This window comes from Bactrocera dorsalis, chromosome 2 (assembly GCF_023373825.1).
Source record: "Bactrocera dorsalis isolate Fly_Bdor chromosome 2, ASM2337382v1, whole genome shotgun sequence".
Taxonomy (NCBI): Eukaryota; Metazoa; Arthropoda; class Insecta; order Diptera; family Tephritidae; genus Bactrocera; species Bactrocera dorsalis.
In genome coordinates, this window is record NC_064304.1 from 21,346,777 (window position 1) to 21,374,594 (window position 27,818).

The 27,818-nt window shown below is 34.1% G+C and overlaps 1 protein-coding gene across 1 annotated transcript in view; it reads right to left on the reverse strand.

Annotated features, from left to right (window-relative positions):
• Positions 1–27,818, reverse strand: part of LOC105229832 (uncharacterized) — a 92,475-nt gene that overhangs the window by 51,481 nt on the left and 13,176 nt on the right. Inside the window, exons 2-3 of the mRNA XM_011210298.3 lie at positions 22,528–22,556; positions 3,634–3,682 (exon numbers count right to left, since the gene is read on the reverse strand). The gene's annotated coding sequence lies outside the window, so the exon portion shown is untranslated. The remainder of the gene's footprint in view (positions 1–3,633; positions 3,683–22,527; positions 22,557–27,818) is intronic.

Sequence of the window (27,818 nt, forward strand, 5' to 3'; positions counted from 1 at the left end):
ACAACAATGCGCTCGAACAATGGCAAATGGAACTAAAGCGCAATCGCAGTCAACTACGAACATGCCACAAGCGCTTTGGAAATGTGAAAATGCGCGCGCAATGTGGCAAGTCAAGGCTATGTGCAACATCTTCCGCGTTAATTACCTGTCAGTGATTTTCTTTGCCACTGACCGACTCTTGACGGCAGCCGCTTGCTGCCGCAGCTGTCCACATGCCGACTACCGGCAGAGCTCGCACTCGATTTGTGGTTTTTCTCACAGTAGCGCACGCATTGACCGCTGCACGGCCCCTTTGCTCCTTGCACTAACCATTTTCTGTTATTGTTGTTGTTTTTCACTATCTCCCACCAAATCGATTTCTGCCGATTGCGTGCTTAAGCCGCCGCTTTTGTGCTAAGCTTTTTCCTTGTGCAAATCGATCAGCGCGTATTCGATTTCCTCTTGCTTTCCTCTGGATTATCCGCGCATTGCTGCTACTTGCAACATGTCTGCGTAATTGGCGCTGGCGAACAGCTGGCAATCGCAGCACAAACGAGCTGACTCGGAGCAATCAAAAAAGACAAAAGGAAAACAACAACAACTACACAGCCTAACATGAGCTGCTTTCTCATGCTGGTCGTATATGTATATGAGTGCGCTTCTAAGCAGGCGTGTGTTGCAAGCTTGTTGATATTTCTATTAAATTGGCAGTAAGTTAAGCGTCTCGAAAAAAGTTCACCTCACAATTTCCCCTCCCGCTGCGCCTTTTCACTGACCAGCTGTTCGCTTCTCTACAAAAAACGCCTGCCTGCTGTCCGTTGCGCTCACCGCTGCTGCCAGGCGCATGCAACAGAACCATAAATTTAAGAACATCAATAATGTGGCGGCTGTCGCTCAGTGGTTGCATGTCTATTGCCCGCCAATAACAACAAGAAAAACAACATTTATTACTACAAAAAAGAAATTATGATAAACAGTTGCCACACTTCTGTGCGCCGCACTCAACGCTGGGTGGTGCAAATGAATATAAATACGGGCACAAATACAAACACACACATACATTTTGAAACACACATACATATGAAAAAATTAGTGTTGTTGTTGCCTTTGCCAGCAACATTTTTCCATTTATTTTTCAAGTTATTAAGCGAAACATCCAACAATGGAATAAAAATGGCTACAAAAACAACCACTGTAGGCAACAACAACACAAACAATTGCCTAAATCATCTCTTCAGCTTAATTAATTGTGCAATGATGCTGCCGTTGTTTTATTTTTAAGTCAAATTGTAGCATCGAAGCCTGCCCAGCACGCCTAAACTCCACGCCGCTGCATATTGCAAGTTCGAAGCGCAAGCAACAACAATAGTAGTATATATTTTTTTTTTGATTTCATTGTAGCTTTGGCTCAAGCTGAGCTTGGCGGGCCATTTGTTGCATTTGCTGTGCTGCTCGCTGTCTTTAAGTTGATTTTTGTTGGTGGCTAAAAGTTGTCCTACTTTTGTTGCGTGCTCGATTAGCTAGCTGCATTTCTTTGTAACGCTGCTGTTTTTTTTGCTTGGCTGATAATTTTGCCGTAAATAAAATTATGCTGACGATCTATCTGGCTATTGCTGTGACACTTTTTTTTTATAAAAAATCAATTTGAAAATATTAAAAAAATATATTAATTTGAAAATATTTGAAATAAATTTAAGTACAAAATATTTTTTTGTTGGTCTTAACTCAGTAAATTATTTTCATGAGTTCTAAGCTCAAATACCGTAAATGCAGTTTATTGGTTTAATTATTTCTAAATAGAAATGTAGAATTACCGACACACGCCCGCGAGATGGGGCTATCGGCAATAAATAATAGAGCAGGGCAACAGGGATGGAGCATCTGTTATGTACTTGTCTCGCAATGGCAAGACTATGCTGTTAGCATCTGGAGTTCCCACAGTATGAAGGAGGAATCGACAGTGAAACCGCAGAGTCTGTTAAATTCACCTCAAACACAGGCATCATAAACGATGACTACTCCTCTTGGACTCCTGTAACTGAACTCCATCTGGTATCGCAAAAACCAAAAATGGTCTATGCGTGGTTTATTGGTCTACCAGATTAACCTAACCTAATCGAAACAGACATGTTTAATGATTTCTAAACGCATATTTGGCATAAAATTTCTTTGTTAACATTTTTTTGGTTCAAAAAGTGGCTAATTGTAGCACTACTGAAGTCAACTGTCTACAAAGATTTTAGATATTCTGAAAGCATTTTAAGTCAATGGGAGAAGTCACTAATTCCATTAAGTCAACAAATTTATATAACTGGTTAAAAATCCTGTAATTTGTTACGACTAAACGCTGCTTCCAAAATATATGTGAAACAACTGACCTAAACTTCTCATAAAAAAGAGACAATGAACCCTTTTAAAGCCGATACAAAACTTAGTGACAACTTCAAAACGCTGCGTGCTCCACATTTTTATTTACACCAATATACAACACACATACTAACACTCAGCTAATATAATAGAAGATCCTACACATCTATTCAAAACCTGCCACTAGGCAAGAACCTTTGTGCCACAGCGAACAAAGCTCGATAATGCGCCAGCTATTAGCAGCCAAAAGCGACTATTATAGAGAAAATATTTGACGAACAAGTGACAAAGCTTTCAAAAAGGCAAGAATGCTTGACTTAGTTAAAATAATAACAGCAACAAACAACAACTGCGGCAATAATTACCTGAAACTGTCACCTTTTATATGCCAACGCCAAGCATTGTGGTGGCCACACCATACGCTGGCCGCAAAAGACGCGCTGGCTTGGATTCGATTAAAATTGAAATGGATGACAGCAGACGCACACAAACACGCCGCCGTTTAGTCAACCGTGCCATAGTACACCAGCGACGGCCGCACAGTGCACCATCAAAAGGCCGTTAAGCGTGCCGCATAGTACAGTTCTGCACCAATAAATAACTTTGCGGACAATGCGTTATGTGGAAAGTACTGAACGGAGCGCATGGCCACAAGCTGCCATGGTGTTTGGTGTAGCGCTGCAACGGTGCTTTGCGGACATGAGACCATGTCAGATTCTAGTGCACCGCTGAGAATACAAGCTGAAGTGTGGCCGCGGAATATTGATGAGTTGTTGGCGAGTCACGGACTGCGGCCTTCCCGGGCATAGACGATTATATTGTCACCGTGCCACAGTGCGGCCTATTGTCATATGCTTGCTTTGGTGTTTTGGCTAGTTTTTGTTGTTGCTGCTGTTTTTGGTTTGGTTTGTTTTTGTGTGTTGCATGGTGACATTTTATGACATTTTAAGGTCACGTCAAAAGTGTGCTGCGTCGTGCACCTGATCGTCTGCCGTCGGTGCATTCTATGTGACAGGCAGTTGATGAAGTCTTTTTTTGAAGAAAAAAGTGTAGATATTGACATGCCACAGCGTGTGGTGGCAACAAATGAGCGGTGAAAGAAGGTATTTTATTCTAGGCTTTGTATTGGTTTGTGACAATTTGTTAAGATATTTTCTTCTAATTTATTTTTTTTTTTTTAATTTTGAATTTTTTTTTACTGCCTTTAATCCCTTTTCTCTCCTCAAAGATATTTTCTTCAGTTTTTGTGTACCCTAGCATTTAATATATTTTTAGTAAGACACTTACCGAAACTACAGCGAAAATATATGCCACCAGCTTTTGTTGGTTTCAGCAACTGTAAGGAAAAGATAAAAAAATGTTTAAATAACTGTTCTTAGTTTAAAAAATTCAACTTTGCAAACTAATTATATTTTTGTAGTTTTTTTATTTGATATTGTTACTGACAAAAAAAAAGAAAATGCAGTAATTTTGTTGGCATAAGGGTCATAGAGGTTTGAACGATCTCTCTGAGAGTAAAAAATTAATTAAAGTCCTAACTGGAGTTGCCACTCTCTTGTACTAAAACTGGAACTATTTTTGTATGGGATTTTAATATAGTTTTATTATGCCTGGTACTATTTTATTTTTTTTTCTTACCAATTTCAAATATTTTTTTCTTAGCGCCCAAATGTAGGCCACAAAAATTTACTAAATGAAACAAAACCGTAAATTATATACACTATTTCATACAAAACCTAGGCATTAGTAGTATTTTTGTAACATCTTTTTATCTCTGCGCCGAAATGTAGGCAATATGTTTTCAACGAAATTCTAATATAATTTTATTACGTCTAAAGGCATTAAAATCAGTTTTCTGTACAAATTTTAAATATATTTTTCCTTAGCGCCCAAATGTAGGCCACAAAAATTTACTAGATCAAGCACAAATGCCAATTTCACACATATATTCCTTGTTTCACACAAAACCTAGACATTGATAAACTTTTTCTAACATCTTTTTATCTCTGCGCCGAAATGTAGGCAACATGAATTAAACGAATATTAATAGTAAATTTAATGTATTATTTTTGAACTATTTTATCCTGATAACTTGCTTAGACTTATAAATTCAATACTTTACCATAATCTGTATTTTAGCGCTGAAATGTAGGCCTTTTAAAATTTATAGTATTTATAGGATTTGGTGTTAGCTAGGGAGATTTTGAAAATTTAATTCAAATATAATGCTTTATATATTTTTTTTTGTTATACATATGTGTTTGAAAAATTGTCTACACTTATATTGTCAATAGAAATCTAAATCTTAGGGAGCTAGATCAGCTAAAATTTTTGCGCTTAAATGTAGGCAACAAATATTATATTTTAGTCTAATATTTAAACTCAAACTTTGGTTGGTTTTTTCAATTTGAAACTTAAGTTTTTTTAGGTTTATACGTTCTCCCTAGCTTTTCTACTTCCTGCGCCTAAAGGTGTGCTTTAAAAAATAAGCTTATTATTTACAATCTCAAAATATTGCCGCTGTTTGCGAACAAATTTGAATTTCTAAGCTTTTTTATACTGAGCCAGTCCATACTGAGCCATTCAGTTACCTCTCCTAGTAAGTAGCGAAAGTTGTGTACTTCTGCGCACAAATGTAGGCAACACTTTTCAACGTATATATAAAATATGCTATGGAATGTTATGTTAGCATGTTAGCATATGAAAAATAATAGTAAAAATATATGTTAATGAAGGTACTTATTTCTTTTTAAAGATTTTTTAAATAAAACATTTTATAAGTTATAGTTTTTAACCAAAGTTTTTCACCAGGCTAAAGCTATTTCCCACAGATTTTTTTTTAAATAACCGATAATGTTTATTAAATTTTTTTGTTTTAGCATGTAAAATGAAATAAAAGCATCTCAGTTTCTTCTCGAGCGGTAGTAACCCAAATTTTTTTTAGCTTAGGTTAAGGTTTCGACGACAATAAACATTTAATAAGTTTTTAGACCAAGTTCTACTGCACTTTTTTATCACATTTTTTTATTTGTTCACCTCCACTTTTTTTGTCGCTTTCTTCTTTGTTATCAATCTTTTACCCAATTCTCCGTGACAATGACACATATTTTTTGTTGTTACAATATTTTTTTTTCTATTTCAGTTGTTTTCTTTTTACAATCGCCCTCTTGAGTCTACATGGCGGCGCACAAGCATTCGCTACTTGCCACAATTCCCAGCGGTACATGGCCAACTTGAAATCCCAGCGCTTGGAAAACTCGGCCAGCGGCGCAGTTGCAACGGCATTTCTGCAGCAGGTGACATTGAGACAATTTATTTATCTCTGCCTTGTAATTTTGCCAGCCCGTCAAAGTTTTTATTATTTTAGATATTTTCCGTTAGCGTTGCTGCACCAAGGCGCTGCACTTTTCGCGGGTGACTATTTCCACGCTGCCGTATTTTCTATCAATTTCAGCGCAGACGACAACAACTCGTTCGACTTTGTATGCTAACTTGACATTGTTGTTGTGCAGACGTTTTAGTTACTCCACTTGCAGCATTGTTGTAGCTGAAGTTCAGCACTATGGTTGCTCGTTTTTTGTTGTTTTTGGACTTTGCGCGCGCCGTGCTTTTTGTCACAATTTGTAAAATTGCTTTTTAAGTGACATTATTAGGTTCAGCCGCCAGGCTCGCAGCGCCCAAAGTGGTCTACAAACTTTTTTGCTACTGTTGTTGTTGTTGCCTTTCCTCCTGCTGCCCTGTCGCGCGCTCCTGCCCGCGCCTAGCTCCGCAAATGGCTGAGAATATTTTTATTAACATTTTACCTTCATTTACTTATGTCTATTGTTGTCCATTTTTGTTGCTGCCACATAGCATTGCCATTGTAACGGTGTGTGTGTGTGCTGCACGGCTGCCAGCGAAAGTTGACCCAGTGCGCGCACTCAGCCAGCCAGCCAGGTAGCAGGCAAAAAATTTGCTTAATTTGTGTATTTAAGTTTTTGCAACGCGCTATGTGCATGTGTGTGTGTGTATGTGTGTATGTGTGCATGAGTTGGTATGGGTAAAAGTACAACATAAATGGTTAATTGTTGGTTAACTTGTAAATTGCCTTTTTAAACTCGAGTTGACGGCAGCGACAAAAGCCAAAGAATTCGCAATGGCCGGAGCAGTTGCAGCAGTCGCAAGTTAAGAAAGTTCTGTTGCAGGTATTGGGCGTGTGTGCGCTGAGTTATCGCGTCAATGGCGTACAAGCGTGTGCTATCTGTGTTGTTGGCGACAGGCGCTGGCAATATTTTCGCGTCACCTTATTAGGCGGCAGTTCATGCCACACACACACGCACACAGGGTGTTACACAAAAAGCGTTGCCACAAATTTGGCATGCCAACGTTGCAGCGACTTTTTGCTGCTTTTATTGTTGCATTGTTGTTTTCATTATTAGATATATGTGTGCATGTGTGTGCTTTTATTGGATATTTAGGCGTATTTGTTGACAACCTGTTGCTGTGGCAGAAGTGGCACATTTTTTCGCGCCAAACTTTTTGAATTGCTTATGGTGTGCTATTGTTTTTATTATTTTTGGTTGCATATTTCCGTTGATTTTATTGTTATTGGTTTTATTTTCAATTTTATTTTATTTTTTTCTCTTTTTCATCAAATTTTTTCTGTTCGTTGTTATGTGCCGCCATAAAATTTTCGCTTTTTCATTGCACTTTTCAAGTCTATATCTGTGCCCTGCCACCGTTATTTGGCCACAAATAGCTCGCAGCCATTGCTTTGCCCAAAGCCATGTTGCAAGCTTGTTCACCTGCGTGTGTGTGGCTTGCTGCAGTGTGACATTGCGTGCCAGCGGCGTAAAACTGTCACCGTTATCCATATGCTGCGCGCCGGGCACTTAACTTTTGGACACACCAAATACCTGCTAACAAATATGGACACACATACAAATGCTTGGCTGCATATCCGTTGACCGTTTCCATTTCATGTTGCATGTTGCACGTTTGTCACTTTCATTCACGATTATATCAATTACTTCAGGTGTTGCATATACTACATATACTATACTTTTATGAAGTGTGGTCACTTTTACTTCTTTAAGCAGTCATTTGTGTATCTAGAGTTATTTTTGTTAATTTTTTTTAAGTAATGCTGAAAGTATGCATTTAATTTTTTCATTAATTTTTTTATTAATTCTTTATAATTTATTTATTTTAACAATTGTAGCAACTATAAAGCTTAATTTTTATTCAATTAATTTTTTTTAATTACAAAAATTAAGTTTAATTAATTATTACTTTGTTTCATTTTTGCTTTAATTTAAAATTATTATTAATTTTTTTTTTTAGTTTTTTCCCAATTTACTTAAATATTAATTAATTTTTTTCACAATAATTATTGTTTTTATAAGACTTTTTTTCTATATTTAATTAATTTTAATAACTAAATTTTTTTTATATTTTTTTTGAATTTTAATTTAATTTAATTTTAATTATTTTTTTAATTTTAATTTTTTTTACCAACTAATTATGTATTATTTAATTTTTTTTCGCAATAATTTTTGTTTTTATAAGAGTTTTTTTTTCTATATTTAATTAATTTTAATAATTAAATTTGTTTTATAAATTTTTCATAATAATTTTTTAATTTATTTTTTTTATTTATTTTATAATAGTTAAATTTAATTAATCATAATTTTTTTTAATTTAATTTTAATTAATTTTTTAATTTTAGTTTTAATTAATTTTTTAATTTTAATTTTTTTTACCAACTAGTCATGTATTATTTAATTTTTTTCGCAATAATTTTTGTTTTTATTAGAAATCTACTTTTTATTCGATATTTATTCTTTAATTAATAGCTCCTTTAAGTGTTTTCATATTTTTTTATTCATTTGTGTTTCTTTGACATTCTAAAAAAAATTCATTCCTTCTTAGTTTTTAAGTAAGATTTAAAATTATGATTTGCTTTTATTTTTTTAATTAATTTTTTTTTATTATTTACTTGCTTTTAAGGTCTATATATGCTTAATTATAATGTTAAGAACATCTTCGCAAATGTTTTTTTTTAATTTTTTTCTTAATTTATGTTCATGATTTACATGTATTAATAATTATTCACATGTATTTCTTTTTATATATTTTTAAACATTTCATTAAATTGCTTTTTTCAATAATTATTTATTTGATTTTATTTTTTTCTTATAAAATTTAATTTAATTTTTTACTTAATTGAATGAATCCAAAAATTTTTAGTTTTTAATATAAAATTTTAATTAATTATTTGCAGTATATGTATTTACATTATTTCATATTTTACTAAAAGTGTTTCTAATTATTTTATTGAATTTTTAATTAGAAAAATCAACATAGATTTTTATTTATTTTTTTCTTTATTTAATTTCCATTTCCTTGAAGTATTAAATTTTTTCTTTCAAAAAGTAATTATTTTTGCAATTAAATTTCTTTAATTTTTGTTAAATATTTATTTGTTTAATTTCGCTGCCATTTCCTATTCATCTGCAGCAGATAGAAAGTTTTTCGCAATTACCGAAAATTATGCAAATTGCGGCAAAGATATGCCAGCGCATACTTGTGCTTTATTAAAATTCGCAAGCATTTTTCGCCACTTCCATTTGTGTCACTAACTTTCTTCTTCTTCTTTCTTCTCTGCCACTGCTTATACTTCTGCAAGCGCTTTGGCTTTGGCTTTGTCTTTGGGTTTCGTCTGCGTTCGATTCTTTTGCGGTTTTCCTGCGCGCATTGTGCGTGATCGGCTTCAATGATTAGCTTAGTTGGTCACTTGAAATGCGAACTTTTACTTGACATTTACTTTCACGCAGAATTAGCATTCTTAGCTGATCACTTAGTGAGATATTATTTGCTGGAGAAATAAATTTATAGATACCTTGCGTTATTTGTCAATCACCAAAGTGTCATTGCGCTGGAAAGTGCGCGAGTTTTGACTTCATTTTACTTTCTCATTTTAATTGCTGGCATGACGATTGGGGGTTTTGGAGGTTTAGGATAAGCTTAACAATTGTTAAATTATTTGTGAATAAATGTAAATAAAACTTAATATATATATATATGTGTATATTTGTAGGTAATTTTATTTGTTAAGGGCGAAAAAATTTGAAGTAAACTCTTTTTTTAATTTAATTTTATTTTTTAATTTGAGTTTGAAGGAATTAAAAATTCGGTATGATATAGGCCAGGGTAGGAAATAATTAAAAATATAAAATAAATTATTAAAAATTGTTTGACATATTATATATATTTTATATATGTTATACGAAATATTATGCTATATTTTGTAAGCTCTCATGAAAAAAATGTCGTGATACGAGTATATTGTTTTCTTGAAGTGTAAAAATTCCGAAAATTTGTAGGAGGTTCATTCCTGTGTGAAAATTATTTTTAATATGCTTTTGAAGAAGCAGGCAGTGTTTTATTACTAATCTGGTGAATTCCATTCCAGCAAGTGACACAAAGAACTAATATATATCTCTTTATCGCTCACAAAATTTTATAGCATGCTATATAAAAAAATTATAAAAAAATTAATTTAAAAGAAAATTGAAATAATTTAAAATTTTATAAATATACTACATCTTTATTTTTTTTAATTAATTTTTTAATAAGAAAATGTCATTAATCATTTTATAATTATTTTTAATTTTAATGATACATTTTTTTAAATTACTTTTTAATAAAAACTTTAATAAAAAAATATCATTAATAATTTTTTAATTAATTTTTGAATTGATTTTAATTTTATTAATTTTTTTAAATTAGGTTTTTAATTTTATAATTATTTTTAATTATAATGATAATTTTTTTTACAATCTTTTTTAATAAAAAAATATCATTATTTATTTTTTAATTAATTTTAGAATTGTTTTTAATTTTACTAATTTTTTTAAATTAATTTTTTAATAAGAAAATAAGAAAATGTCATTAATAATTTATATTATATAATTATTTTTAATTTTAATGACAACTTTTTTTAATTCATTTTTAATAAGAAAATACCATTGTTCATTTTTTACGCTTTAAAGGAATCCAATATGCTTTCTCTTCTCCTTCAACTATTCAATAGCCTTAAAGACATTATTTTGCTATTTTGAAATCATATGAACATCTTAGCCTACAATTGAAACACAATAACAATAATAAAGTACTTTATACTATTTTCGATTTCACAATTCCTGTGGAAATAACAGCGAGCAATTCGTTTCAACACTTGAATTAATTTGCGACCGCTAATAGCTTTCTAATGCAAACAATAAAAATCACCAGCCACCGACCGCCGGCCAGCGCCACCAAAGACCAACAACAATACTATGAAGGCTTATCGGGAAATGCTTATCGCCTGAGAGCTTTCGCTCAACCCCAATGCCAAAGATCCTTTATGCATTTTTGCCCCCATAAAAATATGCGCAAACGCTTCCCAGCCGAATTGCCCCTCGTACGTTGCACTAATATATGCAATACATTGCCAGCGCATTAATTATTGGCGGAGGGAAAATTTAGCAGAAAAAAAAAATGAAAAATAAAGAAACTACCAACAACCGGAGGCGCAAGAATGCACCGCTTGTCGCCAACAAGCGAAATTATGCAGCTGTTTGTGTGCGTGTGAGTGTTTGTGCAAAAGTCACCTTTCGATTTTTATCAGCTACCATCTGGCCGCAATCTCCACGAGAGAAGAGTCAGCGCCAACAACAATGACAACTGCAATCCAGGAATTTCACTGCATTTAATTTTCCGCTCCTCAATGACTAAACGGTGACTCGGTCAATGAGGCCAATCGAAGATTCACTTTTAATGCAAGGCGGCAAGTTGCCAACTTACTCGAGTGAAAAGGGGAGAAGATAACGCGAATAAAAATAAATATGGAAATGGGAAATCGCGGCATCCGTTAGCCGCCGCCGTCGTTCCCAACCAGCCAACAACAAACGGGGATATCCAATTTAATTACGGCGACCAATAATGTGCCCAAAGTAGCGGCAATAACAATAACGCCAACAAAAAGACAATTTGAGGTAGCAGCAGCCGGCAAGCGAGGCAACTCAGCCGCCATAGCAAATCGTGACAATATCAGTGAGCGCGCAAGCAATCCAAACGCATAGATTGCTGGCAAGCAAACGGTAGTTGGTGGCAAGCGGTGAGGCGCGTTGCAACAGGCAGAATCGTTAGCGGAAGAAGAGTAGCTTTTCACCAGCCAGCGTAGCTGACCCCGAAAGCAACGTTGTAGCGCTGCGCCGCTGACATCACGCTTGCTGTTTGCTTTTGTTTTTGTTGTCGACTGCTGCCATTTCGCTGTGCGGCTTATGAGGCGGAAAACGGCAATAAAATTTTATTGAAGTGGCAACGTTTTTCTAGCTAATCGAATCATTGAGGTAGCGGCAACCTGCGTTGTTGTTGTTATTGTCATACATATTGTTGTTGTTGTCAAATATGTATAGCGGTTGTTGTTGTTGCTGCAGCTGTTACTGTTGTTCTGCCTCGTTTTCGCTGACATTGATGCTGTTGCTGATGATGATGATGAGGTCGCGTATCAGTCGTGGCAGCAGCGACAAATGCGCGCCGCGGCAGCTTAAACACACACACTTGAAAGCATACAAATGTACACACATACATACATGCAAGTGTAAACGGAAACTCGTATAATTGCATGCATGCAACACTTGCAACAACCACTTGTTTGCGCCATTTAGATTACAACAACACTTCTGGTGGACATGTGCAACAAATCGAAAAACAACAACAGCAACCCACATATACCGCTACCGCTAATCGCCCGTGCAACTTTCGATCTTCGTACGAAATTTCATTTCATTTCACTTCATTACATCTCATTCCTTCGCTCATTCATTCACTCGGTCAACTCTTCAATCGCGCGTTCGACAGCCAAGCGCTGTTGCACGCTTTTCACTTTGTCATTAGACGCATTTTTTTTTACTTTTTCTCTGGCTGGCAACTTTTTGCTTTTATTCGATCATTACTGTAGCTTTATGGCTGCTCATTTTTACTAACTGCTGGGTCGTAATGCTTGCTTTGGGGGCGTATAACTGTGAGGGCGTTTCGGCCAGTTCGATTTCTCGATTGCTAAGCTTTTTAGAAATGTGTGTGCGATTTTTTTATATTTTGCTGCTTCGGCTGTAATTATGTGGCTAGTGGGTGGTTGTAAATTGAGGTCTAACACTAATGTGGTAATTTTGGCACTTTTTTGTTTTTATTTTTTGTCATGACTTTTTATTGCTTCATTTCGCAATGATGTAAATCTCTCAACATATCTAATTGATGAAGACATAATTTTCAAATCAAAAGAAGAGACATGAGAAATTACAATAAAAAACATGTAAGAGAGGGCTAATTTCGAGTGCAACCGAGTATTTTGTACCCTTACAATTTACAAGAATCAAAGACAGGGAAATACTTTATGTTCTAAGACGTCAACCTGAGGATAGAAATCGAAGCAATTTTATGTATACTTGTATTTACTATATATAACTCATACACTGACAGACGCATAGGGTTTGTTAGAAAATCGAAAACGATTATGTGTAGTATTTGGCAGTTGGGGTAGAAGCGACCAAATTTTATCTATTCTTTAAAATATCACATATTATTAACATGTCACTGACGAAAAAACTAGTCAAATAAAGTTAAGCCAGCCGGATGCTCGACTCCTGATATTAGTTATATAGAGTCTAGGCCAAGTTTTCGCTCGAATTTATCTATTTTAGACACAAAGATAAACTGTTATGAGTAAAACACGCTCTCTTATTTTCATTGCGATAACTCACATCTTAACCGATATATGCGGTACAAAGTCACCTGGAAGCTAAATTATCTTTATGTTAGGTATATGGTGGCTGAGGGAATTATTGCTCCTGTACTATCCCTGAATTTCAATTAAATATCTCAGACATTGACCGATATTTTCAAACAACGGTCAACTATAGGTACCGGTATGCAAATATTCGGTACCTAGGGACTTGAATAGTTTTTATTGAATTTCAACAATTTTTGGTCATAAGGTGGCACACACTAAAGAGATTATTGGTGCAAACTTAAATCTCATTACATTAATTGTTTCTTGATTTGTGTACTGGAAAGTGAAAGAATCAAGTGGAATTTAAATGTTCTATATGGGAAGTAGGTATGGTTAATGTTCGATTTCGCTCATTTTCACAACGTTACGTAGGAATATGAAAACAATGCCACATACGAAATTTTGTCGCAATTGGTCGGTTGGGTCCCGAGGTATGGGATTACAACAAAAAGTGTGCGGTATCAAGCCCATTCCGACGAAACATTTTTACGTTTCTGGCGCACTTAGTTATGGATTTATCGCGCTTTTAGTAGTAGTACCGTTAATTTGGGGAGTCAACGGGGTTCTCATCCGATTTCATCCATTTTCACACTATCGGTGGAAGTTCTTATAATATTTTCTTTACATATTTTTCAAACTTTTATGCCAAAAAAAAAATCACAAAAATTATTTGAAATCTATGTTTTTAATAATGGTTCCAAAAAGCTTCAAAAGCATTAAAAATTACGAATTTAAAATTTTTTCTTAACAAAATTATTTTTTGTATACTATAATTAATTTTTACCCTTTTTTATTATTATTTTTTCTTTTAGCTTTTTTAATTTTTTATTGTTTTTTGTCTTCAAAATACATGCATATCTATAAATTTTTATTACTATTTTATTACTTTCCCTTACTTTGTCGCCACTATTTATGTATATTTGTTTACAAAACTTTACTTTCTTTGCATTCGAATTTAGTTGTCAGCGCGCGTAGGCACGCTTGCCCTGCTTTTGTTTCTACGTTCTGTGTGCTCACCCGCGCTTTTATGGTAAAATCATTGCCGATAAGCTCAGAATTTAAAACAGTTCGGACTTTTAATGACCTGCAAATGGATTTTTTTGTGTTCCAACAGTTGTTTGTTTTCACTTTATGGCGTTCTCGAATCGATTTGACGTAACATTTTTTGGTCTTTCAAAGCTAAAAGCCATAGTAGGTGGATTTTATGGTCTTTAGATTTGATGGCAATCATTTTAGTGAAAAAAGAGCTAAAATCATAAGAAATTGAAATTTGTATACAAGATGATTCATGCTTTGATTATTATACTTATATATAGAGCTTAAAACAAAGTTAACAGCAAACGATAATAAAACATCAAAAGCAACGAACCAATCAACTATATTATTCATAAAAATATAGCTGTGTGGTCATATTGAAGACATAAACTCCATTTGACAAGTTCCATATATTAGGTGTAAAGTCACTAAAACTTAAAAATATATTCAACCAGCAACATAAGCTGGAGCTTGTTGAACTTTTTTTGTTTAAGATTAACAGTTTCCAGAATCTGAGTTTAAAAGCCTTTCTGCCACACATCTTAAGCGGCATATTTTTGGTGTTTGTAGAGGTATAGCAAGAGTTTATTGCATCCTCTCTTGTTAAGGAGTAAACAGTAACCCTAAGCTGAAATTTTACTGTATTCAGAACGTATTTTTACTTGGAAGACTCTAGACAAGGATTTAAAAAAAATAATATTGAAAACCAAAAAAAAATTCTAACCAGAAGTAAATGAAAACAGACAATGAAAAAAATTAATAAAAAAGATAATTCACAACTAATAATTAACGAGTAAGTATAACTTACAAAGCAAACAAAAAAAACTCGCCGACAACTTTTACCGTTACAAATGAGCTGAAATAAATCCAGTTAATCGTTAAAGTCAAATTGCCACAAATGTGTGGACAAACATAGCGGGAGGTCTCATTATTTACCAACGGAATCACACACGCACACAAACACACATAAACTGGCCAATTTAAATCAGGCAGTCCAACCGATTTTTTGTGCCACCGAGTGGTCCACTAACTGGGTTAAGCAGAAGTGCGTTTGCTCGGACACGCAAGCGCAGGTGCATGTGAAGAGCAGAAAAAGCGCGAAGACGCAAAAAAGCGTAATCAAGTGTATCGCATTGCATTGCGTGCCGCGGCGGCCACAACACAAGCAGCGTGAGCCTACAACGACGACGCAATCAATTAAGGTTAATACGCCACCATTTCCCTAATCGCAAAGCGCGCGAAACGCGCCGGCAAAAAGCAGAACAGCAAATAAGAACGTTGTAATGAACGACAGCGGCGGCAGCGTCGAAGCTGTCAAACGCGCTCGCCGCACAAGTGATCGGTGATTGACTGCACGGCGCACGGCGAGAGTAGCGCGCGCTGACGCGTTGACTTTCGGGCACAACGCATGCTATTACGCTGCGTGTGTGTATGTGTGTGAATGTATTTTAGCAGGTGCGTGAGTTGCTTGCCTGCTTGCAACAGGTGCCGGCCACGCCAACCACAGCGACGACGTGAAGAGGCATTCAAATATTCTACTTAAAAGCGCATCAGCGCGCTTGTATAACTGCGCGCGTGTGCGTGCAACTTGATTTGCGCGCTGCCACACGGAGATAGCGCAAACCCGCTCGTAAATAGAATTAGAAAGGCAGTTTGCTGCCACTTTGCGGCATTACGGCGTTGTGCCAATGAGTGTCGTTCAGTGGTTGTCTGTCTGTAGAATTCACAGAAGCCAGTCAAACATTGATTGAATGCTGATTAATGTTGCAGCAACAACAAATTGCGGGTTTACTTATAACAGCCGGGTATTTGCCACCTTGACAGTTCATCATTAATCGCATCAATGCGGCAGACAAAGACAGCGCTGACTCTAATACCGCAGAAAGCAAACGAGGAGACATACTCACATATATAGTCAGATATAACTGTATGGCATACATGCATGCATATATATATATATATATATACATGTATATGTATTTGAACATTTAATAAACATTTCTTCGCCATTTGCGTTTATTTATAAATGTCGCCACAGCCAGCACCTGTGACTTTTTACAGCTTTCCTCGCACTGCGTGCTTGCATGTGTTGCAACCTGCAGCATTCAACAGTGAATTATGCATATGCATATATAAAATCATAAGCGATCTTGCAATTCGCAGCAAATGTCAACCAAATGACCTGCAATTTAGGCGGCACCATTGACACTGCCGCTCGGCGATTTTACTGCGCAGCTGCAGCCGCCCGCCTACGTGTGTGCACATGCGTGAATTTATTGCCGACAGTTTTTTAATTCATTATAGTTGCTTATTCGCACTATCATCGATAGAATTATTGAAAGTAATAAATAAAATTAATGTGAATAAAAGCGATGGCGATTCACCGACAGCGGCAACGCCCACTTTGTTGCGCACTTTTGTGTTGGTGGAGCGATAAGCATCTACAAAAATATGGAAATATACAGAAATATACAAGTAATAACAAACATTTTGCAAATCATTGGAAAAAAGTGGCAATGGGTGCAAGTGGTGTAATAGGTGCAAAGTCCGGTGTAAGTAACCTTTCCTCAACTTTTGTTGGTTAGGTGAAATATTGTTGGCAACTTTTTTGTTTTGCTGTTTCGACCATATGAATTTGAAGTATTTTGTGTATTTTCTAAGTTTTGTATTATATATTTTATTAATATAATTAATTTTTAAAATTTTTTCAATTGAATTAGTTTTATTTTAAATTTAGTTTAAATTATAATTTAACATTATTTTCATAATTTCTTATATTAGTGAAAGTAAAAAAATTATAAATAATTAAAAATTATTATTTTTAAATAATTATTTTTAATTAATAAAATTAAAATTAAACTTATAAAAAAAATAATTAATTATAAGTTTAATTTTAATTTTAATTACAATAATTAATAAAAATTATAAAAATAATAAAAAAATAATTACTAACTAAATTTCAAAGATAAAATTAATTAATTATAAGCTTAATTATAATATTAATTTTAAATTTATTGTGATTTGAATTTTAGTTTAAATTTCTTATTTAATTAGTTTATATATGACTTTTAATATTTTAATTTTAGTTCTAATTTTTTATTATTCAAATTAAAATGTGATTTTAATTGTATTTAAATTTCATTTTAAATTTCACCTCACTTTAACTGAATTTTAATTTAAATTTTATATTATTTAATTAAATTTTTTTAATTTGATTTTTAAGTTGTAATAAATTTTTTTTTTGGTTTTACTCTCAGTAATACTATGATTTTCATTGTAATTACAATTTTAGTTTTAGTTTATTTTTAATTTTAATTGTAATTGTAATTTTAGTTTTAATTGTAATTTTAGTTTTAACTTTAATTTTAATTTTAATTATAATTTTAATTTTTTTAAATTTTAATTTCAAATTTAGCTAAAGTATTTTTTTTTCATTTTGTATTACTTTTACTTCTAGAAAATTTAGGATTAATTTTAGATTTAATTTCAATTTTTTTTTTCTTTTAATTAATAATTTTTTTTTTTTTTTGAATATTACTAATATTTAGAATTTAGTATATTCTTATTTTTAATTTTAGTATTTATTCGATATTTTTTCTAATTTTAATTATAATTAAATTTAATTTCAATTCGAACTTTAAAAGTTAATTATATTTAAATTTTTTATTTTAATTTTAGTTTGTTTTTATTTTTATTGTAAATTTTTTTTTTATTTAAATTTTAATTTTTTGTAAATTTTTAATTTTACTTTAGAATTTATTTTAATGTAATTTAATTAATTTTTTACTTATAAATAAATTTTTTCGACCATTTTTTTTTAATCTTTGAAAACTTTAAAATTCGTAAACAAATGTTCCTCAACAATCTCAATGCCTTTCCATTTCACTTTTTTCCTAAACCAAATTTCCTCCCGAAAATTGCCTTCATTTTCCGCATTCCTCAAATTAGAGCCAACACTTTCAACGCAAGCTGCCAAATGGCAATCACCAGCGCAGACGCGCCGAAACAACATGTCCTTGCCACATTCGGCCGTGTCAGGTTGAGGCATGAAAAAGTGAAATTCCGCAAAAGTGTGCCACTTTGTTGCAACAGAAGCTACAAGCAACAACAGCAACAGCACACTCAGAAAGCAGACATGCTTTCATTCCTACGCCAAAAGCAACAAATACAAAAAGCACACATACAGTTAGGCCGCTGCCTGCTGAGTCTGACCCATGCAGGCATTGCATTTGCATAAGTCTGGCCGAAAGCGATGGTAATGCCTGCGATTGCACACCGAAGCATGCACAGAATTTCGAAAAAAACAACAACAAAAACTACAAGTGCTAACAGCAATTGCCCAAAAAGTGCAACATTCAAAAAATCGAATTTAAAGAAGAAAGTTTACCGTTGCGCCGTACGGATGAGTTGGCCGTTTGCGCTGCGCCGCGCCGCGCCGCGCTACGATTGGCGCAGTGGGTGAGCGACACAGCGAGGTCCGATGCTGGTCGCCACCGCTGCCTCGCTTGGGTGAGTGACTTGCGAGTGCGCGTTGCAAGGCGCTGGTTGGCGGTTGGCGTCCTAATGGGGCTGCCTGCCTGCATTTGCATTGAAAGTGAATCTCGCCTGATGGCGGCACAGAGCGACAGCGCCGCTTAACAACTGTGAAATTACAAAATTCAATGAAATCGAGGCAAGAATTTCGCGGCAAGCACATGTGGCATGTGTATGTGTGGTATGTGTGTGCGGCATACACTTGCCAAGTCGGCAATCAGTGCGATCTCACAGTCGAGTATTTATTATGTGCATGCATTCGGTAACGAAAGACTTAAGCAACGAACTTTCCTACTTTCTTTCTGTCGCCGCGCGGCGCACGAAAATCGCCAGCAATTTCATTTTCAAATTCATTTTCATTCAACTCATTTTTGTCTGTTTGTTTTTTTCGCTTTGTTTTTGTTGTTTTTGCCTCGTATTTGGTTGTCTTAAATTATTTTAACTGCTTCTAAACGAATTAACGAAACAACATATCATGCCACAGCACAGCACAACATCCGCAGACAAACAGTCAGTCAAACAGTCAAACGTGCCGCACGACACCAAACAATGCCAATCAACAGCGCCGATGGCAGTGACATGCGGCAGCTAATCAAGTGAAAAACTACGTTAGACATGCCACAAAAAATCAAAGACAAAAGCAACAAAAATAACAAAAACAACAAAATAACACCAAGACTACAAACTTGGTGGAAGAAAGCGCTGCTTAATACTCAACAACAGCGACATCGTCAACAACAACAACAAAAACACGGCACAGCTTTTGCATATATCAATCGTTGCCCGCATCATCGGCCGCCAGACATGCCTTCGAGAGGCCGCTGTGTCATGTGGCAAGTTGCAAGTGGCAAGTGGCAGCGGGTAATTGCAAGTAGCGCGGCTAAAACTTTTTCCAACACTACTGTTGCTGTTGCTGCTGCTGATGGTATTGTGTATGCAACAAATGTTGCAAGTGCAATCGTGCCGCAAATGTGCAGGCGGCAAAATGTGTCGCGCAGCCTGTTGTAGCTACGAGTTGTAGTATTTATTTATTTATTTTATTTAAATACAATCTGTTTACTTGTCTGTTGCACGTACGTACGTAAGTATATATCAATTATTTTCTTTCGTCAAGCTAAAGTAAATAAGTGGCAACTGCTGGTGTTTATATCCACAACTTTTATTTGACTTTATAAGCTTCAGTGCCGCCGTGTCGGCTGGCTAGCGCTGGTGTTGCAATAAAGTTTAAAATTATTGCCACGAACTCGGCTGACCTCAATGGCAGGCAGCGCAACGTGTTGTTGCCACCAGAGTGCACAACAACGCGGCGCGGCTCTCTAATCGATCGAATGAAACGAGCGAAAAATCACTCGCCAAGCACATATTTGATTTGCCCACATGTTGCACGAATCGTTGTTTTCTTTTTGTTGCTCTTATTGTTGTTGTCAGTTTGCTAGTTAAAAGTTGTTGTGCTGGTGTTTATCGCCAAGCGCAATACTAATGTGCCAGTTTAAAAGCAATATTTAATGGCTTTTCAGGCAATTACCCGTGTTGTTGGTTTTGTTGTTGTGCTGTACTGCCACTTTGCTGATTTGGTTGGTTTTAGTACACCGTAAGCGGTGCAAGAAGTCATTGAAGGCTTTTGGCTATTCTTGTCTGTTGTTGTATTCGTGTTTGGTTATATTGTTGTTGTTATTATAGTTGTTCTTGTTTTTATAGACGTTGCTTTAGTAGCTGTTGTTGTTGTGGCATTTACTGCCTGCACTAGTTACTTGCACTTGCTGCTTTGATTGGCGTGGCAACAACTGACCATGCAACAGACGCCCCCACACCAACGCTGTTGCATGCCCGTGAACTTATGCTTTGCATATGCACACACACAACCATGCCTACATATGCTCGTATGTGTAAGTATGCTTACAATTTCCAACTGTTCATTTCTCCTGCCACCTTAATGAATGCAGATCTCAAACAACTGCTGCTGGAATGCTTTAACAACATTTCCGAATTTCTTTGCCCAACACACACACACTCACATATGTATGTATTTGTTTACAATTCGTAGCCAACATTAGTCTGTTTGTCTGAACTGTCGCGTCAAGTGTTGCAATGCTCTATTTGCACCATATTGCCCATGGTTGCTTACCACATGGCACTACGTTGTTATTGTTGTTGCTGTTAGCTTATCTGCTGTTTGTTTGGTGAGTACTTGCCAACTTGACAGCAGTCTGTGCAAATATTTGCTGTTTGAAGTTGTTAAAATTTGAGTGAACAACACGAGTCGTGGTAAAAGTTGCATGCCACATACAAGGTCTCCACTGTTGCACATATTTTGCACTTATTTTTGCATACTGAACTGATTTAATTGCAGGAATTCGAGATCGACAGCTGCCATGAGTTTGTGGAAAAGTGAAATGAACTAGCGAAATGCTAGACATACAAGCTTAACAGCTCAGCCACAGATATACTAGTATGGTTAGGTCTTGAATATAATATCAAAATTCGATATTTCCAAAAGTTCCTTTTGCTAATTATATCTGAATGTCTTTTAACGATTTTAATATTCAAAGTCGAAATAGCATATCATCATTCTTCTATTATTCTTAGCCAGAAGTGTGTGCTTTATAATAGTGGCATACTTTTCGGCGTGAAAAGATATATAAGCAAAAAGATTAGATAGAGTATGACTATAAAGTGATAAAGGAGTAAGTAATGTGGAGATTTATACTAGAGTTAACAGTTTTTTAACTAAATTTTAGAATAAAAGTCCATAACGTTTTTGGTTCTTGGATTGTTGCCTACATATTAGCGCGTGCGTGTTATAAGTGTGACTAAATTGAGCAAACTAAGAGTAGCAAATACAAACTTAAAATGTTGACAGTATTTCTTGTATATTTTATTTATATAACTTACAATCATTTAATAAAAAAATTTTATTTTTTTTTTCAAACGAAAGTAACTTGTACACTTTCCTTAAAATGTTGCCTACCTTTTGGCGCTGACTGGTATATAGTGTCTTATTTATTTATTTCGAGAAAAGCGTCACTAATGTAAGGAAAAATGTGGTACATTCGTTGTTTCGAGTAATGTTTATATTTTGAAAAAACCGAGATATTTTTAATTAAAGAGGAAAATGTTGCCTACATTTTGGTGTTGGTTTTAATATAGCGTTTTATTCATTCTTTTTTTTCAAGAAAATCGCCACTAATGTAAGAAAAAATAGGGTACATTCGTTTAAAATTTTAATCAAATGTTTTATAATTAATAAAAAATTTCATTTTAGCGAAGATACATACTTGTAGAAAAGTTCGAAATATGTGAAAAAGTTCAAAATATAATATGTTGCCTACATTTTTGCGCTGCCTCAAAAAAATTACAAATTTTTTCGAGAATAGCGACAATGAAATAAGATCAATTATAATACATATTTCCTCCGAAATAGATTTTCTATTTCGAAAAGGTAAGTAAAAATGTTGAAGATTGCTGCCTACATTTTGGCGCTGGTTAAAAAATAATATTTTATTAATTTTAATTATTTATTAAAAAAAAACAAATTAAAAGCTCCAATAAAAGAAGTCCACATGAACATATTTATTCTACGAAACTAATTTTCTATTTCAGAAAGGCAAAGCACTTGTAAAAATGTTGAAAAATGTTGCCTACATTTTGGCGCGGGCTCAAAAAAAATTTAATAATTTCGAGATAAATGTCAATAGATCATTTTGTACACTCCATATAAATATGAGCTCATTCTGATATCCCAAAATTTTTTTTCTCTTATTATAGTATTGAAAAATATTAAAAAAAAAAATTGTACTTACATATTCAAATGCTCTAAAGTCATGTAAATCTGAAAGTATAAAGAAAAGTAAAAAAATTAAGTATGGAATGATAGAAAATTAATAAATTTAAAAAGGTTTTTAAAAATAAAAACATAAATTAAATTTTTTTATTATTTTTAAATGTATTTTATAATATTTTGAAAATTGTTCCTATATTTTTTTAATGTATTAATTTTATTTTTACTTCAAAAAAATTTTATAATAAATTCGATAATATTTCAATAATTTTTTTTTTTGGTAATTTGAAACAGTTCTGATAATAACGGGCGATTTTTTTGAGGTTAGGATTTTCATGCATTAGTATTTGACAGATCACGTGGGATTTCAGACATGGTGTCAAAGAGAAAGATGCTCAGTATGCTTTGACATTTCATCATGAATAGACTTACTAACGAGCAACGCTTGCAAATCATTGAATTTTATTACCAAAATCAGTGTTCGGTTCGAAATGTGTTTCGCGCGCGTGTTTTGTTCAGCGATGAGGCTCATTTCTGGTTGAATGGCTACGTAAATAAGCAAAATTGCCGCATTTGGGGTGAAGAGCAACCAGAAGCCGTTCAAGAACTGCCCATGCATCCCGAAAAATGCACTGTTTGGTGTGGTTTGTACGCTGGTGGAATCATTGGACCGTATTTTTTCAAAGATGCTGTTGGACGCAACGTTACGGTGAATGGCGATCGCTATCGTTCGATGCTAACAAACTTTTTGTTGCCAAAAATGGAAGAACTGAACTTGGTTGACATGTGGTTTCAACAAGATGGCGCTACATGCCACACAGCTCGCGATTCTATGGCCATTTTGAGGGAAAACTTCGGACAACAATTCATCTCAAGAAATGGACCCGTAAGTTGGCCACCAAGATCATGCGATTTAACGCCTTTAGACTATTTTTTGTGGGGCTACGTCAAGTCTAAAGTCTACAGAAATAAGCCAGCAACTATTCCAGCTTTGGAAGACAACATTTCCGAAGAAATTCGGGCTATTCCGGCCGAAATGCTCGAAAAAGTTGCCCAAAATTGGACTTTCCGAATGGACCACCTAAGACGCAGCCGCGGTCAACATTTAAATGAAATTATCTTCAAAAAGTAAATGTCATGAACCAATCTAACGTTTCAAATAAAGAACCGATGAGATTTTGCAAATTTTATGCGTTTTTTTTTTTAAAAAAAGTTATCAAGCTCTTAAAAAATCACCTTTTAATTAGAAGTAGTAAGTTAATAAAAAATATTAAATGATTAATATTTAATCAATTCCTGAACAAATATTTTGCATTTTAGACAAAAATCCATTTTAAAATGTCAACTTCCAGCCTCAACCTTTCTCTCCATATTATAAAAAAAAGTACACCTAATGCCCAGCAAATTCTAATTTTAAACACTCAACAGTGATCGACAACGTCAACTTCTTTAGCTCGCAAAATTCATCATTCCGGTTGACGGATATTTCCCGTTGCGGCGCGTGGTTTAATTTATTTTAATTTCTCACTTCGTTGCATCCACATCGGAAGTGACAGTAAGCGCACGCCATGCCGTGCCACAAAGCAACACATAACCACAAGGCAGCATTGTTGCATGAAACAATTTGCAATATGCAATTTGCAACATGCAAGACAATACTCGATGAGCTGTGATTAATTGGATTTTGTTATGAGCGACAGCTGGCAAGGGTGTTAAACTCTAAGCCGAACAAAGTTTGAGAGGCGTTTCAGTGCTTTACTTATAGTACTGTATATAGCGTTTGTATGTAAATATGTGTGAGAGGGAAATGAAAAGCGCGCAATTTAATTTATGCACTTTTCCAAACTAAAAGGAGGTCTTAGAATTTATTAAAAAAATTTATGTTTTTTTCCAATTTTTTTTACTTTTTTTTTGAATAATTTTTCGCAAGTTTTTATTTCTAAAATTTTCCGATTTTCTCTATCTCACCATACTCCAAATATAAAAAAGTTATAAATGAACGAAAATCATTTCGAAATTCCACTGCCACTATCATTTGTGTGCCCCTTCGCTCAGCTGCGTTTTCTCCGCCCAACTCCCTAGCCGCTGGCCAACTGTATGATCCATAACTGTTTCAGCTGCCACTGCACCACATGTGGTCAATGCGGTCAAATGAAAGCGAAACAAACAACACACACGCATATGCACTCATAAGTACACACACTGACACACATACCCGAAGGCGGCGTGCAACAACTTTTCCCTGTGTCACTGGCGGTGCTATACAGCATGTTGCAGATGCGCATGGCGCGGAAATGGAAAATGCGCTGTACAAGCGCTGAGTGAACTTTTTCCGACACACACACGCACACCCAGGCGCTCACATACATATGAATAAAGTATGCCTGACAGCAGAAACACAACAAAAGTACAAAAAAAAAACAAAAACAAATAAAAAGTAAAAACTGTTTATGCCACATATATTATTATTATATTATTTTGTTGTTGTTGCTGTTGCTGTTGTCATCATTGTTCACTGCCGTTGTTGTGTATAAAATATGTTGACCGTCAATGCGCGCGCATCAACGAGCAGATAAGCATTTATGTACATGCAACAACAACAACAACTTCATGTACAAAAACACGAAAACACACTCACACACATTCGTAGTGACCCATAAATGATGGGAAAAAAGTTACGAGCATGTTGTTTGTGCCACCGCGAATGTGTGTGTGTGTGCGCTGGTTGTTTGCTGCTTATTTATTTTGCTGTTGCGCCGCGTTTTGCTGCCTGCCTTAATGGTAGAACTTTTTTCGAATTATTTTTGTACTTTTTTTGCGTGTTTTATTTGTGTTTGTTGTTGTTGTTTTTATGTTGCCCACTTTATGCGCTCAGCTGCAGTGCGCCTTTGTGCGCGCGACATTTTCTTTTCATTGTCAAATTGTCAGTTTGAAAAATTGCCAAATGGCAATTGGCATTCAGGCATTTTGTGTTTTTTATAAATAGCCAAATAACGGTGATTTATGGTATGGCTGCGCGTGGCGTGGTTGTTGCACTGAGAACTGGTTTGCTTTAGAAGTTGGAGAGAAAATGTTTTCGATCGCTTGGGTGGCGAACCGAAAGTGCTTGCTTTTGATAAAAAAACCCAAAAAACTAAGGTTAAAAATGTTATAAGAAAAGATTAATAAATAAAACAAAAACATATAAAAAAATAATATATAATATTTTTATGAAAAATATTAGAATTGTGAAAAATTTGTATGAGAAAGTATTTAGCATATTTAAGTTCGTAATTTTCTAGGATGACATACTCAGTATTTAATTAATAAATTAATTAAAAAATTAAGTAATTAATTTAATTAATTAAATAATAATTAAAATTAAGTAATTACGTAATTAAATTAATTAAAAAATAATTAAATTAAAAAGTAATTTAATTCTTTGCTGAGGGGACTTATAATTTTATAGTATGGCATTCTTACTACTTAATCAATAAATCAAGTAATTAAATAAATTAACTAAATAGTAATTTAACTCGAGCATGAAATGAGTTTTTTCGTAAGGATTATAAAACGGTTGGGAAACTGCCAAAATTTATTTTCAATTTTACAAATTCTCATATAACTGGTTCAAATTGGTGTCTTTAGAAAACTTAAAAAGTTAAGAGTTGCCAACTTTTTGAAAAGGTTTGAGAGCTTAAAGTAGAATTTCACTTACTTAAATTTTTAATTAAAAAAATTAATTTAAAGAAACCAAACTAAATATTTTTAGGAAAGCTATTTGGAAAATTTTCTAAAGCAGAGTTGCCACCTATTTTAAATTAAAATTAAAAAGTTATAAACAAAATGTAGTACAAAGTAATATTAATTTTTTTTAGACTCTATTCCTTAGTTCTAAGGGCAAATTTAGTAGAGTTGCCAGCCGTTTGAAATTTAATTTTTATAACAATGGTCAAACAGTTTGCTGGATCAGATTTAAAACTTTAGATTTCGAGAAGTAAGTAGTTTTGAGAGTGCTGCCTGCTGTTGAAATTTTCTATCTAATTAATTGAAACAAAAAATTAAATATTTATGAAAACAATGATAAAGAAAAATGTAATGCAATGCTACAAAAATTAAATGCTAATTTTTTCTGTACTCTCTAGACAATACTCTAGTAGTTCTAAGTTCAATATTTTTAACGTTGCCAGCCGTTTCAATTTTTTTTTCCTTCAGAAGAAATAATTTGTTGCCATTTAGTTATTATATATAAAACTTGTAATTCGGCTTAGAGAAGTAAGAATTTTTTGAAGGTGTTGCCATCTGTTAAAAACTTCTGTCTAAATAATAGAAGAAATAAATAAAACATTAAGGGGAACAACGTCAACAGTTTTAGGAAAGATTTCTGGTGTAAATATTTTTGAGCAGTGTTGCCACATATTTTAATTCTATAAAAAATTAAAAAAATGTAATTTAGTTTCAGATAAAATTTTTTGATCTTAAGAGATCACCTTCAATAGTTCCAAGGTCACTAGTAGTTTTCGTGTGTACATAGTATTAAATGTGTAGCAACTGGCATTGTCCTGAATATGGTGGCTGCGTCAAAGCGTCAAAATCCACAGCGAAGTATTGTAATTTCACTGTTAATATTTTTTCAAAGATGAGTCGGAGCGTTTTTACTATGAATTTATTTCTTTGTTATCATATGTATGTAGACATATACACCTATCAAGTGAAACTTTGGTTCAAGTCTATATATTTGTATATTTTTAAAGACCACTTTATATATGTATCTAACATATGAGGATTTCGTAATAAACTCACATAAAGTAAATTACAGAGTTTATGACCCTACCCCTCAATCATATAAGCAATAATAAAGTCTCAGCAAGTAATTAAAAAATAACAAAAAAAATTAAAATCAAGCATATCTTATATAATTTAAACAAAAATAAGTGCAAATGTCTACATAAACATATTATATATCAGTAAAACATTGCACAATCGGTCACGTCAAACGGCTGTCAAAGGCCAAAAATCACTTTCTTCAAACAATTACGCGAAAGTGTTTCATAATTTCCTCGGCGCTTGCATGTACACACACATACACATAAAAGTGCATAATTGAATTAAAGTAGCTGCACATGAGCATTTAGCATGCTTATGTGTGCGTGTGAGTGTGCATGAGCTTAGCTAAAAAGTATCATAATTGAGAAAAATGGCAAGTAATACACGTTTTCACTGACATTACACGCCAATTAGCTTATGCATTCGCGTATGTCATCGCAGCTGTTTGCTTGCATGTATGTATGTGTGTGTGTTTGTGTTGAAAACGTCACACAGCGTGCGCTCGTA